Raw genomic sequence first — 17,162 nt, forward strand, 5'->3', positions numbered from 1 at the left:
GCAGGCTGTGCGATCGCACGCACAGCCCGCTGTGGGTGACCCGGCGGTCACCTTCTGCACCTGCGCGCCACAGGACGCTCCCGCACGCGGAAGACGGCGGGAGATGTGGACGCGCACGTCAAGGAGGCCTCAAAACGGAGCCCAAGGGGGCGGGGTCAACGGCGCTGTAATGGGCGGGGCTATGTGGCGCTTCAGGGACCAAGCCCCGCCCAGTGGCGCTAGAAGATACTCGGCCAAATTACAATTTCAGGGTAAGCCACCTCATGAAACTGAAAAATAGTTACAGGTATGCAGAGAGATATAGGCGGGTTACACACACCTGTAAAGATTGAAAAATGATTATTGGGGGTGACAGTGTCACTTTAAGCTTTCTAATGGTAAGAGTCTCTTTGTTGCCCATAGCAACCAATCACAGCTCAGCTTTCATGTTCCCAGAGCAATGTGAGAAATGAAAGCTGAGCTGTGATTGGTTGCTATGGGTCTCTTGCTATAAAACAGCACAATACATTTCCCTTAATAGCCCATAGCAACCAATCACAGCTCCCCTTTCACTTTACCAGGGCAAATAATATGTGAAAGCTGAGCTGTGATTGGTTACTATCTGGAAACAAGGATAAATCCACTGAGACCCCACCGGGTGTTTTTTTGTCTGGGCAGCGTATACTCCTACAGCCAGTGGCAGAGGGAAGAGCTGGAGAAGGAGAGTGACCAGCAGGGGGCGCTCCTGTGTGCCGTCCACCATGGTTGTAGTTCCCCTTTCCTCCTCACCTCACACAATAACGGTGAGTACGGCAGAGCGGCCATCTTTGGGGGGGGCAGAGCTGACAGGTACAGTGTAAGAGAGGTGGTGTATGGGTGTATGGTGTTTTTAGTGTCCCACGTTATCATTATTACACACTTACACCCTTGCACACCTTACTACAATGTATAGTGACATAGAATAGTAGACATTTTTGGCAACAAGAAAAACTTTTATTAAAGTTATTAAATCATTCGCTGTCGGCTGTAGGGATGTCCCTCGGAGCGTGCTGTGGTGGTGGCGGCGGGGAAGCCGCTGAGCACTTTCTTGGAGATGACGGCCAGGCATTTCCTCAGCTCCTCGGTACTGGTGAAGCATCGCAGGATCAGTCTGATGCTCTGTAGGAAGCCGATCAGCATCCTGCTGGTGGTTATAGTCCAGGACAATGTCCCACTCGCTGTGATTGCTTGCAGATCGCTGGTGCTGGAAATCCACGTGATCCGCTCACCGGCAGTAGTAGTGGTGATCCAGGTGGCTGTGGTCATCCAGATCTCCAGGAAGCTGGTGAGGGTGGTGGTCCAGATGATCAGATCTCTTGTGCTGCAGATCCAGGTGATGAAATCACAGGCGGTGGTGATCACACTCACTGGCTCTACAGCAGCTGTGATCCAGGTCAGCAGGTCACTATTAGTTCAGCTCAGCAGGCGGCTGGTGGTGGATATCCAGCTAAGCAGGTCACTGAAGGCGGTTGCTGCACTTTGGAGATGGCTGGTGATGGAAATGAGGTCACGGGTGGTCATATTCCAGTTGGGCAGGTCTCCAATGATGTTGTTTGGACTCTGCATTTTGATGGTGCTGGAGTTGCTACGCTGCAGATTGGTGGTGGTGGAATTGGGCCTCTGCAGGTTGGTGGTAATCTTCCAGCTGGGCTGCTCTCTGATGGAACTGCAGGCCCCTGGTGATGTTGTCCCATCATTTCAAATCATTCGCTGTCGGCGGTAGGGATGTCCCTCGGAGCGTGCTGTGGTGGTGGCAGCGGGGAAGCCGCTAAGCACTTCTTCGGATATGATGGCCAGGCATTTCCTCAGCTCCTCGGTACTGGAGAGACATCGCACGATAAGTCTGATGCCCTGTAGGGCGCCGACCAGCATCCTGCTGGTGGTGTTCATCCAGGACAACGCCTCACTCGCAGTTAGCAGCCAAGCACATCTGTTGCAGCGACTGGTCAGCCAAGTGAGAAGCTGGAGGGTTGTGGCAATCCACACCAGCTTCTCACTTATGCTGCTCAGTGCAGCCTGCAGATCGCTGGTGGTGACTGTGGAAATAAACGTTATCAGCTCACCGGTGGTAGTGTTGGTAATCCAGGTGGCTGTGGTCATCCAGATCTCCAGGAAGCTGCTGCGGGTGAGGGTGGTGGTCCAGGCGATCAGGTCTCTGGTGCTGCAGATCCAGTTGATGTAATCACAGGTGGTGGTGATCACACTCTCTCTCTCTACAGCAGCTGTGATCCAGGTCAGCAGGGCGCTATTACTGAAAGTCCAGCTCAGCAGGCGACTGGTAGTGGATGTCCAGCTGAGCACATCACTAACAGCAGTTAGCCAGCTAAGCAGGTCAGTAAAGGCGGTTGCTGCGCTCTGGACATGACTGGTGATGGACATCAGGTCACAGTCGGGCAGGTCTCCAATGGTGGTGTTTGGACGCTGCAGGTTTCTGGTGGTGTAATTGGGCCTCTGCAGGTTCGGGGTAATCTTACAGCTGGTCTGGTCTGTGATGGTGCTGTTTGGCCACTGCAGGCCCGAGGTGATATTGTCCCAGCTGAGCGGGTCGCTGATGGAATTGCCCCAGCTCAGCGGGTTGATGAAGGGTTCAATCATGCTGAGTGGTTGTCTGGTGGAAAGACAGCCGACCAGGATTGGAACCAAATAGCACAGGAGGTTGCCAAAAATGGCAAGCTCCCTGTCAATCCTCTCCTCTCTCTCCATGGAATGACGAAAATCGAAAACACTAGAAATGACTGTCAGTATACACAGGCAGAAAGCAAGGTAGTACCAACAGTATAATCGCTAGTGAGTCCCTAAGAACAGAGATTCTGGGGCTCGGCACCTTCTTTTATAGGGCCCTTGCATGACATCACCAATTATGTCACTTACGTGATGTCACTGCTTGTCGTAGTGATGTCATGAGCATGCCCAGGCACGTTGTCAGGTTGTTGTTTCAAGTTGTTGTTGTTGTTGTTTACAAGTCAATGGAAAAACCGGATCCAACCGGTTCCAACCGGATCCAACCGGATGGCACACAATGGCATCTGTAGTTGCATCCGTTTTTTCCATAAAATGTATACGTTAAACGTATAGGATAAAACGCATTGGGAACCTAACCTTAGCCATGTAACCCACTATACAATGTCAGATGTGAAATAGGCTTTTATGAATGATGTAGGGTGAGTTCAGACATGGAGGATATGTTGCAGATTTTTACAGCCCAATACATGGTGGCATAGAGCTCCCAAACAGTAACAGGACCCTCTTTGTGCCCCCCATCTGTAGGTGAGCTGCACCTTGTCCTTCAGTCTATAGTTAGCCCCTCTCTTGGTGCAAAATAACTTTGCACTTATGAACTATGACAATGCCCCCGTCACTGCACCCCTAAATTGGGCCACTGTCCCCCTAAATCATTGCTTCCCAACCACTGGCTCTTCAGCTGTTATCAAAATACAACTCCCATCATGTCCTGCAAGTAGTGCATGATGGAAGTTGTAGTTTTGCAGCAACTGGAGAGTGAGTCACTTGTTGGAGAACACTGGATTAAATAAACAGTTTTCCTAAATCTTTCTTTCCCAGTCAGTGACCTTTCAGCTGTTGCCAAACTATAACGGCCATTATACCTTGCCAGCAGTCCATATTGGGGGTTGTAGTTTTGCAGCAACTGGAAAGTCACATGTTAGAGAGCGCTGCACTAAAGAAACTGTCCCACAAGTGACTGTTTCCTAACAAGCGACTGTTAAGCTGTTGCCAAAATACACCTGCCATCACGTTCTGCTAGCTGCTAACAGGGCCCGTCACTTGCCCAGGTAAGCCGGCTGCTGACGCCGGCCCTGTGACTAGCGGTTGTACAACCTGTCCACATGCTTGTGTATGCAGCTCTCTACCTGCTACGGACCAGACAGATTTCCTTGATCTTGGCGTCCTGTATATCCACCCTGGTTGAGTATACATTACAAGGCGTATGCAACCCTGAAAACCCTGAGGACCCCAGGGCAATAGGAAAAATGGCATTTATAATATGTTTAGTCCTTGCTTCACATCTTTAAAAAATAGTTTTTAAATCACCTGGTGTCAATAAGTTAAACTTTTTTGTAACCTATTTTTGTATTAAAAAAGTCCAGTACTTATCAGCTGCTGTATGTCCTGCAAGAAACGTAAATGTAACTTGTGCCCAACCTGGGCTCCCAGTGTGGCTGAACCACCCTGCTAGCAGTGGCACAAGCGCAATATTCTCCCGGTAAAGGAGGACACAATCCAGCCCTGGACCATTACTGACATGCAGAGAGGTGGGAGCAAGCACAGAGAGGCATTACAGGCCTAGGCTCTGCTAGTGATGTCATTATACCAGCTTTTTTATTTCGATACTGGGATACCAGTTCGATACCTCAAAAAAAATACAAATATACCATCTTGTGCACAACAACTATCATAGCTGCAGTCTGGAGGGAGGGCGCCCAGACTGCGGCTATGATAGTTGTTGTGCACAAGTAGGTGTGCTGGGAGTTGTAGTGCACAATGAGGTATGCTGGGAGCTGCAGTGTTGCAGCAGCAGCCTTCCAATATAACAACAACTCTCAGCAGCAGGGTTCTTGAGACTTGTAGTCCTGACAGCCCCACACTGTGCATGTTGACATGGCTGCAGCTGCACGCAATGACAGCACCCTCCTCTCCTGACATCCTCTTTGCTGCTGTGACCTCCCCTATAAAATCAGAACACTTCTCTCCTGACACCTCTGTGCTGCTGTGACCTCTGATATAAGATCAGCACCTTCCCCCTGACATCCTCTGTGGTGCTATAACCCCCCTATAAGATCAGCACCCTCCTCTCCTGACATCCTCTGTGCTGCTGGGACCTCTCCTATAAGATCAGCACTCTCTTCTCCTGACATCCTCTGTGCTGCTGGGACCCTGTGACCTTCCCTATACGATCAGCACTCTCCACTCCTGACAACCTCTGTGCTGCTGTGACCTCCCCTATAAGATCAGCACACTCCTCTTCTTACATCCTCTGTGCTGCTGTGACCCCTTTATAAGATCAGCACCCTCCTCTCCTGACATCCTCTGTGCTGCTGTGACCTCTCCTATAAGATCAGCAACCTCTTCTCCTGACATCCTCTGTGCTGCTGGGACCCTGTGACCTTCCCTATACGATCTGCACCCTCCACTCGTCACATCCTCTGTGCTGTTGTGACCTCCCCTATAAGATCAGCACCCTCCTCTCCTGACATCCTCTGTGCTGCTGTGTCCTCTCCTATAAGATCAGCACCCTCCTCTCCTGACATCCTCTGTGCTGCTGTGATCTCCTATAAGATCAGCACCCTCCCCTCCTGACATCCTCTGTGCTGCTGGGACCCTGTGACCTCCCCCTATAAATTCAGCACCCTCCTCTCCTGACAACCTCTGTGCTGCTGTGACCCTGTGACCTCCCCTATAAGATCAGCCCCCTCCTCTCCCGGCAGGCCACACAGCCACTGTCTAAGGTTTGGGGGCAGTACACATAGCTTCTCATTTGTAGTCCAGGCAGTGTCCCCCCTCCGGTTTCCTCTCGGGTCATCTATGCCTCCTGTGTGTGCTCTCTGTCTCTCTGTGCCTCCTGTGTGTGCGCTCCGTCTCTCTGTGCCTCCTGTGTGTGCGCTCCATCTCTCTGTGCCTCCTGTGTGTGCGCTCTGTCACTCTATGCCTCCTGTGTGTGCGCTCCGTCTCTCTATGCCTCCTGTGTGTGCGCTCCATCCCTCTGTGCCTCCTGTGTGTGCGCTCTGTCACTCTATGCCTCCTGTGTGTGCGCTCCATCCCTCTGTGCCTCCTGTGTGTGCGCTCCGTCTCTCTGTGCCTCCTGTGTGTGCGCTTTGTCACTCTATGCCTCTTGTGTGTGCGCTCCGTCTCTCTGTGCCTCCTGTGTGTGCGCTCCGTCTCTCTGTGCCTCCTGTGTGTGCGCTCCATCTCTCTGTGCCTCCTGTGTGTGCGCTCCGTCTCTCTATGCCTCCTGTGTGTGCGCTCCGTCCCTCTGTGCCTCCTGTGTGTGTGCTCCGTCTCTCTGTGCCTCCTGTGTGCGCGCTTCGTCTCTCTGTGCCTCCTGTGTGTGCGCTCCGTCTCTCTATGCCTCCTGTGTGTGCGCTCCTTCCCTCTGTGCCTCCTGTGTGTGCGCTCCGTCTCTCTATGCCTCCTGTGTGTGCGCTCCGTCTCTCTGTGCCTCCTGTGTGTGCGCTCTGTCACTCTGTGCCTCCTGTGTGTGCGCTCCGTCTCTCTATGCCTCCTGTGTGTGCGCTCCATCCCTCTGTGCCTCCTGTGTGTGCGCTCCGTCTCTCTGTGCCTCCTGTGTGTGCGCTCTGTCACTCTATGCCTCCTGTGTGTGCGCTCCGTCTCTCTATGCCTCCTGTGTGTGCGCTCCATCCCTCTGTGCCTCCTGTGTGCGCGCTCCGTCTCTCTGTGCCTCCTGTGTGTGCGCTTTGTCACTCTATGCCTCTTGTGTGTGCGCTCCGTCTCTCTGTGCCTCCTGTGTGTGCGCTCCGTCTCTCTGTGCCTCCTGTGTGTGCGCTCCGTCTCTCTGTGCCTCCTGTGTGTGCGCTCCGTCTCTCTATACCTCCTGTGTGTGCGCTACGTCCCTCTGTGCCTCCTGTGTGTGTGCTCCGTCTCTCTGTGCCTCCTGTGTGTGCGCTTCGTCTCTCTGTGCCTCCTGTGTGTGCGCTCCGTCTCTCTATGCCTCCTGTGTGTGCGCTCCTTCCCTCTGTGCCTCCTGTGTGTGCGCTCCGTCTCTCTGTGCCTCCTGTGTGTGCGCTCCGTCTCTCTGTGCCTCCTGTGTGTGCGCTCCGTCTCTCTATGCCTCCTGTGTGTGCGCTCCGACTCTCTGTGCCTCCTGTGTGTGCGCTCCGTCTCTCTGTGCCTCCTGTGTGTGCGCTCCGTCTCTCTGTGCCTCCTGTGTGTGCGCTCTGTCTCTCTATGCCTCCTGTGTGTGCGCTCCGTCTCTCTGTGCCTCCTGTGTGTGCGCTCCGTCTCTCTGTGCCTCCTGTGTGTGCGCTCTGTCTCTCTGTGCCTCCTGTGTGTGCGCTCTGTCTCTCTATGCCTCCTGTGTGTGCGCTCCGTCTCTCTATGCCTCCTGTGTGTGCGCTCCGTCTCTCTGTGCCTCCTGTGTGTGCTCCCTCTCTGTGCCTCCTGTGTGTGCGCTCAGTCTCTCTGTGCCTCCTGTGTGTGCGCTCTGTCTCTCTATGCCTCCTGTGTGTGCGCTCCGACTCTCTATGCCTCCTGTGTGTGCGCTCCGACTCTCTATGCCTCCTGTGTGTGCACTCCGTCTCTCTATGCCTCCTGTGTGTGCGCTCCGTCTCTCTGTGCCTCCTGTGTGTGCGCTCCGTCTCTCTGTGCCTCCTGTGTGTGCGCTCCGTCTCTCTGTGCCTCCTGTGTGTGACACCAGGAGGCGACACAGAGAACATGGCCGGAGCTCAGATAGGTAATTTAAAAATTGCACTTATTGCACTATACTTTATTGCACGTTTGCTGCTTCCTGGATGTACATATTAAAGGGGGACTCTGGAGAAAAATGTTTTTAAATAATCTGGTATCAGAAAGTTATACAGATTTGTAAATTACTTCAATTTAAAAATCTCAAGAATTTTTTCAGTACTTATCAGCTGCTGTATGCCCTGCAGAAAGTAGTGTATTCTGTCCAGTCTGACACAGTGCTCTCTGCTGCCACCTCTGTCCATGTCAGGACCTGTCAGAGCAGTAGCAAATCCCCATAGAAAACCTCTTCTGCTCTGGACAGTTCCTGACATGGACAGAGGTGGCAGCAGAGAGCACTGTGTCAGACTGGAAAGAATACACATAGAGGAAAGTTAACAATACATCAGTCTGTGAGTGCCGTCTATGGAAATTATAAGAAGAAAAGATCAAGGAAATAAGGAACATGGCAGTTTTATTTGGGATAGAAACAAATAAAAGAAAAGACCTTTTTTCCTGCATTTTCCTTCTGGTTCTAATAGCCACAAATCTGTAGTTTTATATCAGCGCAAATAATAGGGACGTTCATTTCTAGCCCAGATCTCAGTGATGTCCTAGAAAAAGGAAAACAGGATCCGCCTCTGCGGAGCGCCTCCAACAGGTTATAATGATAAATGACACTTACTGCTAATGAGGAGGCGAGGCCGGGTAACCCCCATAATATTATCAATGCCCAAAGACAGAAGCTCCTGTACCATCAGTGCAAGGTGGCTGGGAGCTTGTACCTGCTATATTACAGCCCATAGGGAAAGAGACATTTCTCCTGATAAACTGCAGACCTGTGTTACTAATCTATAACTATACAGTGGTACCTTGGTTTAAGAGTAACTTGGTTTAAGAGCGTTTTGGTTCAAGAGCTCCTTGTACTGGGTGGGAGGGGGAGTGGGGGGGGCATGGCCTACATAGCGGGGTCTACAGCACTGTACTCTGACCCAGGAAGTCTCCCTCACCTTCCAAATCATAGCAGATCCACTTCCGGCTGGGGCTCACATCAGGGGACAGGACTGTGGAGGTAATCTCTCCATAGCTGTAACCCCTCTCTCCCATTTTTTTATGTGTTGATGGTAGGGTTCAATATTTAAGGAAGTAGTGAGCAGTGAGCAGAATTTGCTACAGCATGTATAGTACAACGCTATCTCTAATATATCAGGGAGGATATGGCATGTGGGCTGCTGAGGTTTAAGTTCCAGGGCTGATTTTAAGTCCCAGTCCGGCCCTGCTCGCCGGAAACAACTGATATGTCAGTTTTCTGCGGCCGCTATTCATTGAACACTGTGTCAGTGCACACTATGGAGCGAGGGGCTCACCATGGTGTGCTGTGGGGAGTTCTGATGTGGGCGCGCACGGATGCGCCCACATCAGGACTCTTCAGCTGCAAAGATCATCTGGCCGGTACTGCAGTACCGGCCCGGATGATCTTTTTAGAGCCCGGCCATCACGGAACAGACTCCCTAGCACATTCAAACTCCAAGCAATCGCTCTCATCTCTAATAGTAACCACAGCTCAGCTCCCATTTGCGTTAACAGGAGCTGATCAGTGACTGGCAACCCATTTTGTGGATAGTTCATCAGTCTATTTTGCCAGAAACACCCCTTTTAAAATAGTGTAAAACACACACAAAAAAAAATTTAACATTTTTACCATAAACCAGACAGCAAGTGGGCCTCAGTGCTCTCCGATGCCAGGGCTGAGTTTTATTCCCAGTCCGGCCCTGGGTATGACCCTGTGATTTGCGCTGTCAGGGGCTCACAGGGGTTTGTTGTTCTCGGCCAAGTAACGGACTGCGCTCTCTTGCTCTTTCCTTTGTCTCCTGGTAAGACATCCGACTGTAATATTCTCACCCCCGCTGACGTTTTTTTTTTTCCAGACTTTCCCAAGTGCCCGTATCACTGTGGAAATGGAGAACAGATCCTATTTATCAGCTGAGTGGCCACATTCAGAGACGGCTTCATTCATATGTAAAAGCGCCGGGCCAAGGTCCCAAGCAGCTCGTGAATGAAAGCTACACTAGTATTCTAACAGGGAAACTTTCTATAGCAACACAATTCTATGTAGACTATGCCATGTGAAACGGCTCCACGCTAAGTGAAAGGCCCCCATTGCTGTGTCATCAATGGGTCTCAATAGGCTTCAGCCAGGACCGGGGGGATGTATGGCAGTGGGGATTAAGACTTTTCAAGGGTTACACAAGCCCTTCACCTACAAAAAAAATACAAGAAACAAAACTAATTGCTGCCCTTAATTCAGGACGGTCAAGTATTTCTATTCATGAGGGCAGTGAGAAGCCACTTATTGTATTGTCCGGGGTAAATGCCCACTTCATTAGCCTGGCAGCGAGAATGGCGCTCTCACAGCTCTGCAGTAATTGATGCAATGTGGGAGACTGGGTGCTGCTGCTCTAAAGAATACGGTAATCGCTGCAGCAGCTATCGTATCAATTACAAGGGGAAACTGCTCTGTTAATAATAACATTTTATTGCTATTATTACATGTCAGCTGATGCAGAACTGCATAATGTATACCTCAGCTGCTGCAGAACATCATAATACACACCTCAGCTGCTGCAGAACATTATAATAAACAACTCAGCTGCTGCAGAACATCATAATACACACCTCCACTACTGCAGACAATCATAATACACACCTCCGCTACTGCAGACAATCATAATACACCTCAGCTGCAGCAGAACATCATAATACACAACTCAGCTGCTGCTGAACATCATAATACATACCTCAGCTGCTGCAGAACATTATAACACACCTCAGCTGCTGCAGATCATAATACACACCTCAGCTACTGCAGAACATCATAATAAACACCTCAGCTGTTGCAGAACCTCCTAATGTACACCTCAGCTGCTGAAGAACCTTATAATACACCTCAGTTACTGCAGAACATCATAATACGGCTCAGCTGTTGAAGAACCTTATAATACACCTCAGCTGCTGCAGACCAACATAATATACCTTAGCTGCTGCAGAACTTTATTTTTTACATCTCAGCTGCTGAGGCGTGTATAATAATGTTCTGCAGCAGCTGAGATGTGTATTATGTTCTGTGGCAGCTGGGGTGTATTATGATGTTCTGCAGAAGCTGAGATGTGTAATATCATGTTCTGCAGCAGCTAAGCTGTGTATTATGATGTTCTTCAGGAGCTGAGGTGTGTATAATGATGTTCTGGTGCTACTGAGGTATGTGCTATGATGTTCTGCAGCAGCTGAGGTGTGAGCTATGATGTTCTGCAGCAGCTGAGGTGTGTACTATGATGTTCTGCAGCAGCTGAGGTGTGTGCTATGATGTTCTGCAGCAGCTGAGGTGTGTGCTATGATCTGCAGCAGCTGAGGTGTGTGCTATCATCTGCAGCAGCTGAGGTGTGTGCTATGATGTTCTGCAGAAGCTGAGGTGTGAGCTATGATGTTCTACAGCAGCTGAGGTGTGTACTATGATGTTCTGCAGCAGCTGAGGTGTGTGCTATGATGTTCTGCAGCAGCTGAGGTGTGTGCTATGATCTGCAGCAGCTGAGGTGTGTGCTATCATCTGCAGCAGCTGAGGTGTGTGCTATGATGTTCTGCAGAAGCTGAGGTGTGTGCTATGATGTTCTACAGCAGCTGAGTTGTGAGCTATGATGTTCTGCAGCAGCTGAGGTGTGTGCTATGATGTTCTGCAGCAGCTGAGGTGTGTGCTATGATGTTCTGCAGCAGCTGAGGTGTTTATTATGATGTTCTACAGGAGCTGAGGTGTGTATAATGATGTTCTGGTGCAGCTGAGGTGTGTGCTATGATGTTCTGCAGCAGCTGAGGTGTGTGCTATGATCTGCAGCAGCTGAGGTGTGTGCTATGATCTGCAGCAGCTGAGGTGTGTGCTATGATGTTCTGCAGCAGCTGAGGTGTGTGCTATGATGTTTTGTACTAGCTGGAACAGTGCAGCTTCTGAAAAAAACATGCTTAAAAAACTAAACTATATGTCAGTCAATCAGGAGTTGACACTGGAGCCGTAACAGAAGTGCTGCGGCTCTGCAGGAGGGGACAAGCATCACCTATACAGCACAGCTCATCTTTGTATATTCTTTAGTGTCTGACATCACAATGTGAGCTATATACAGATATTCTATCACACCCCCATTGGCCCCAGTACTATGGAGGTGAGTGCACTGCATTCCTCCAAGCTGCCAATTACAGTCGCACTTTCCTGCGGGGTCATCCAGCCGCATCAGCCTCACAACCCATTACCAGTCTCTGCATTTCTGGACATTTGACCCTGTCAAACTTTGATACGGGCAACAGAATCCAGAGCTGGAAGCGGCTGTGCACCCAGGGGAGACGCATGCAGACGGCCTCCTACCCTGCTGGAAACCACCCAGGCTTTCTGCCGGGTTACTGCAGATCAGAAGTCGCTCTCTTGACCCCTCAGCACTGGAGGGGGTCTCCTCCAATTCTTATAATTTATTTTTTTTTACTCATTTCAGTTTGATTTAGTAATAAGTGGAGAGCGAATGTCCATTACCTGCAAGGAAAGACCACAAGACCACAAGCCTCCATGTGTAATGCAGAGACCTAACCTGAAGCCTCTTGGCCCCCAGTGCAGAATTTATAACTGGGCCCCCATTTACCATGCACCATTTGTAATATTGTCGTCTTCCTATGGACATCACAGACCTAGTTTGACTGCCACTGCCCATGGCCCAGGGTGCTGAGGGGTTAACCAGCAGGTGGACTAATGGTTAGATGGTTCACTTGTCACAGTGCCCGATCAGATCTCCAGAGTTCCAGGTTGAGTAGCCCTATCAGTTATAGGCCTATACAACTGGGTGTAGCAGACTTCTCAAGATCTCCCAAGGTAGCCGTGCATAATCACTAAGATACTTCAGCTTAAGCTCTTTGTCTTACTGTTGATTAGTCTCTTGACTCCTGCAGACTGTCCTGACAAAACTGGAGAAGGATCCTGGCATAGACAAGGTTTTCCCTAGAGGACAGTTACCCCACCTGTGGGTTTGACACTGCATCTTCTGTAAGGTATCTCTCATAGAATAAGTCTGTATCTGTATTCTTTAGACCTTGACAAGGCCCTAGGCCAGGCCCAGTTATCACTGCATTTTGACAAATGTTCTATTGGTCTTTAGACCTTGACAAGGCCCTAGGCCAGGCCCAGTTATCACTGCATTTTGACAAATGTTCTATTGGTCTTTAGACCTTGACAAGGCCCTAGGCCAGGCCCAGTTATCACTGCATTTTGACAAATGTTCTATTGGTCTTTAGACCTTGACAAGGCCCTAGGCCAGGCCCAGTTATCACTGCATTTTGACAAATGTTCTATTGGTCTTTAGACCTTGACAAGGCCCTAGGCCAGGCCCAGTTATCACTGCATTTTGACAAATGTTCTATTGGTCTTTAGACCTTGACAAAGCCATAGGCCAGGCCCAGTTATCACTGCATTTTGACAAATGTCACATAGCCATGTCAAATTTTTTAATCGCTCAGGGTCTGGATGTTCAGACTCCCATGAGAAGAGCTCAGCTGGAAGCTTCTCTCCCCGACTCACTACATTTTCCATGTTGCTGCAGGAGATGGGCCCTGTAGTCAGTGTGCGGCAAGTCTGTTAGAAATTATTGCTTAGGTAAAACATCCCCTTTTGGTGCCATCTGTGCCTGTTTTGACCCTCGCCCCAGTTCTTACAAGAACATCACCATGCAAACATCCAAACTCTTGCACAACAATGTATCCCCCTAGTTGTAGAACTCATAACATGACTTTTTATTGCATGACCACTAAACAAATAACCCGGGGGGTTCATGCAAAGAGAAGTCTGAGGGGAGACGCTCATGTTCTCCCCTTTAGCGCTGTCTGGAACCAGTAACGCAGCTGAGCAGATGCTGTTTGTTCCAAGCGGCCGACCACCCATTTGTTCTATTTTTACAGTATGTTAGGAAGTAGCTAAAATTACCCAGGATATTAAAAAATAAAAGTAGATGAAGAGAGTCTGGTTTTCGGCAGGTTCCATGCATAGCTCTGCTCCTTTCATTCCCACATTAAGTGCAGCCTGTTTTAATCAGTCCATTCTTTTGTGTTTCTGGCGAAGGTCAAGAACTCAGCATTTCACATAGGAGAAAACAAATTCATTACTCAAGGAAAGAAAAAAAAAAGAGAATACAGTCACACACATATTGGCTAAGCCATGTCCCAGTTCCCAGAGGAACGGACGGAAACTGCGGTCTCGCTCATTACTGCGTTTCACAAGTAAATTTACAGGTCCAGCTAAATGGAGTGTGTAATAGAAAAGAAAAAGAGAATTGGGGAGGGGGTTATTTGAAGGGGCACGTTATAAAAAATAACTTCCCTTATGAACCGACGAAGGGCGACTAATAGTAGTCATAACCAACGTGGGGCAAAATGACCATTGTCAATGAGCAGAAACTGCTGCTATTGGTCTTACAGGTAAGGGTGGTTCCCAACTTGGTATATCATATACCTATGGGGTAGCACACTGCATAATACTATATTCAAAATACACTGATAGACTGCAATAATTCTTTTAAAGTCAAAGGACCTGCCATGGGTACACCATAATATACACCAGGATATTTGTTGCCAGTATTATGATGTTTCCAGCCTGTTCATTTAGACAAAGCACTACAAGGAGTGGAAAGAGATCTGCAACATTCACAGCACACCACGGAAAATCTTTTACCATTTTTAACAGTCTACATATAAATGTTTAGTTAAACACATACATAGATACAGAACCAAGCTCAGTTCTAAACTATAAACAGGAGAACAAAGGTCAGGCCATAAATACAGAAACAGATACAAAGTACATAAATACAGCACCAGAACCAAGCTTAATACATAAATACACCAGAACCAAGCTTTGTACATAAATACAGCACCAGAGCTCGGCTCAGAACATAAATACAGCACCAGAGCTGAGTTCAGTACATAAATGCAGCACCAGAACCAAGCTTAAGGCCCCGTTCCCACTGAGGAAAGGTAGCGGAATTCCGCGACGGAATTGTCCGCCGCGGAATGCCGTTAGCCTCCCGCTCATAATGGGAGTCTATGGGAGGCGCGCGCTCCTGCCCTGTCCGCGCTGAAGAATGAACATGTTCATTCTTCAGCGCGTACAGAGCAGGAGCGCGCGCCTCCCATAGACTCCCATTATGAGCGGGAGGCTAACGGCATTCCGCGGCGGACAATTCCGTCGCGGAATTCCGCTTCCTTTCCTCAGTGGGAACGGGGCCTAAGGGTACAAACACACACAGCAGATACGCAGCAGATACGCAGCAGATACGCATCAGATTTGATACTGTGTTCAGTTATTTAGATCTAATCTGCTGCGTATCTGCTGCGTATCGCAGCAGTAAATACGCAGCGTATAAGCCGTGTGTGGTTGTACCCTAATACATAAATACACCAGAATCAAGCTTTGTACATAAATACAGCACCAGAGCTCGGCTCAGTACATAAATACAGCACCACAACCAAGCTTAGTATATAAATACAGCACCACAACCAAGCTTAGTACATAAATACAGCACCAGTACTGAGTTCAGTACATAAATACAGCACCAGAACCAAGCTTAGTACATAAATACAGCACCAGAACCAAGCTTAATACATAAATACAGCACAAGACTTCAGCTTAGTACATAAATACAGCACCAGAACTAAGCTCAGTACATACAGCACCAGTACCAAGCTTAATACATAAAACATAGAAACACAGAAGATTGTTGACAGAAAAAGACCGCCTGGCCCATCTAGTCTGCCCTCTTAGTAATTTATTTCTTATTATCTTAGGATAAATATATGCTGAATGTCATCTGTGAGTGATGTGTGATACACTTTTATCCAACTATATCAACCTCTTAAAGGGGTCATCCAAGATTAGAAATACACAGCTGCTTTCTTACAAAACCAGCACCATGCCTGTTCTCAGGTTGTGTGCTGTATTACAACTAAGCAGTTTTCACTCCAATTAAAATGAGCTGCAATACCACACACAACCTAAGGACAAGACTAGCGCTGTTTTTAGTAGAAAGCAGCGATATATAATTCTAATCATAGATAACCCCTTTAGGGTGGCCTGCTGGGAAACAATTATAATATACAACTATAATATACAAGGTTTGACTGTGCACTATGTGGGGCCTGTACACAAGAAATGACAACAATTACATTTCTTACAATGCATTTGCCTTGTAGTACATATAAATCAATGATTTTTTCCCTTAGTCATATCCCTTACGCCACATTGAGATTGATATTGTACAATTACAGGGGAGCATGTTATAGGTAATGTGCACGCAGGATACACTGGATGAACAGTGGCTGCTAGACGATCAATAGTGACCTATAAGCATAAGTAATACCGTATTGATGGGGTCAGGTAGTAAATGATCCCCCTGGCACCTTTTAAGCACCGTAGTACTAGCTACAGCCCATTTATTAATACTAATACTAGCCAGAAGTGCATCAGAGGATTACAGGGTCATTTATTACAATCTCATGCTCCATAATCACAGAGAGGGGCCCATTGAGTAAACCCAGAGGCTTCCAGTCTTCTTAAAAGAATTGTAATAGGATTTTATTCTGAATATGTCAGTAGAAATATTAGACCTACTGAGTAACTATGGACTGTGATAATATACCTTTACTAGGACTGGAGCTCTGTCTTTCTGATCCAAATCCTCTGTCTCTGTTTTATGGCATAGCCATAAAATTACATAAAATCCTGGCTGCTTTTAACTGTCAGTAAGCTTGTTTCAACAGTGACAGTCCACTTGGCCAATCACTGTGTTTACAACAAAAGTGCAACCGCCTATAGAGAACCTGTGCCTGATTCAACAAGGAGAATTGTCAAGACAAGAGAGGGGATAGCTGTGCAAGGACTCTTATGCATCATTTTACTTTTTGTTGGCCTCTGGCTAGAGTTAGTGGCTTGTGGCTTTCACATCAGCCCTGTCTTTACCATAGGGATGAGTAACCTTCGGCCTTTCAGCTGTTGCAAAACTACAATTCCCATCATGCCTGGACAGCCATATAACTGCCATAGACTGTATCCATGTTTTCCCGGTCTCTAGGGCTGAATCCAACTTCAGCAGCCACCACTATTTAAATGCAGCACTCTTGGGTTTGAATGATTTGCTCAACAATTAGTACCAAAACCATAGTGTTGTAGAGACTGCAGATGAAAATGTTATGTGAACAATGAAACAAACCATGACTGCAATAGTAGTAAGTGGGAACAAAGGTACAATCAGGTCATCGCTTCAGTAGCTATTACTTCTATCTATGTAGACCACTGTGTTCTTATCCCATGTACCCAGACATAATCAATGATAAGTCGGGTCCAGAAATCTGCTTTATACTAAAAGAACAGTTAAAAAAATAAATCTTTGATATCACTTGTTCTTCCAGCAGAAACATGTGATTCTCCTTCTGAAATTCCTGATCTGATATAGTAACCACATAAAAAAGTGCGTCAATGTGCCCAACCCATGATGGATTAAAGATTTCCGGTGTTTCTTATCATAATATTTTTATGTAATGTTCTGAATTGTGTAATGCTCCTTCTCACCCTAGGTGGCACTGCAGGGAAACTGATAGCTTGCTTCTGGGTTTTCCCACAAAGTACAGCCAATGGTTGGGAACCCAAATAGTTTTAC

At 48.2% G+C, this 17,162-nt stretch overlaps 1 protein-coding gene across 3 annotated transcripts in view; it reads left to right on the plus strand.

Moving 5' to 3' along the window:
- Positions 1-560: 560 nt before the first annotated feature.
- Positions 561-17,162, plus strand: part of MEIOB (meiosis specific with OB-fold) — a 72,377-nt gene continuing 55,775 nt past the window's right edge. For 2 of the 3 annotated variants that reach the window (XM_069984057.1, XM_069984058.1), the window contains exon 1: positions 561-782. The gene's annotated coding sequence lies outside the window, so the exon portion shown is untranslated. Of the gene's footprint in view, positions 783-2,325; positions 2,350-17,162 lie in introns of those variants that run through there. The other variant, XM_069984060.1, reaches the window with a different exon arrangement.

Source organism: Dendropsophus ebraccatus, chromosome 9, assembly GCF_027789765.1.
Source record: "Dendropsophus ebraccatus isolate aDenEbr1 chromosome 9, aDenEbr1.pat, whole genome shotgun sequence".
NCBI classification, from domain to species: Eukaryota; Metazoa; Chordata; class Amphibia; order Anura; family Hylidae; genus Dendropsophus; species Dendropsophus ebraccatus.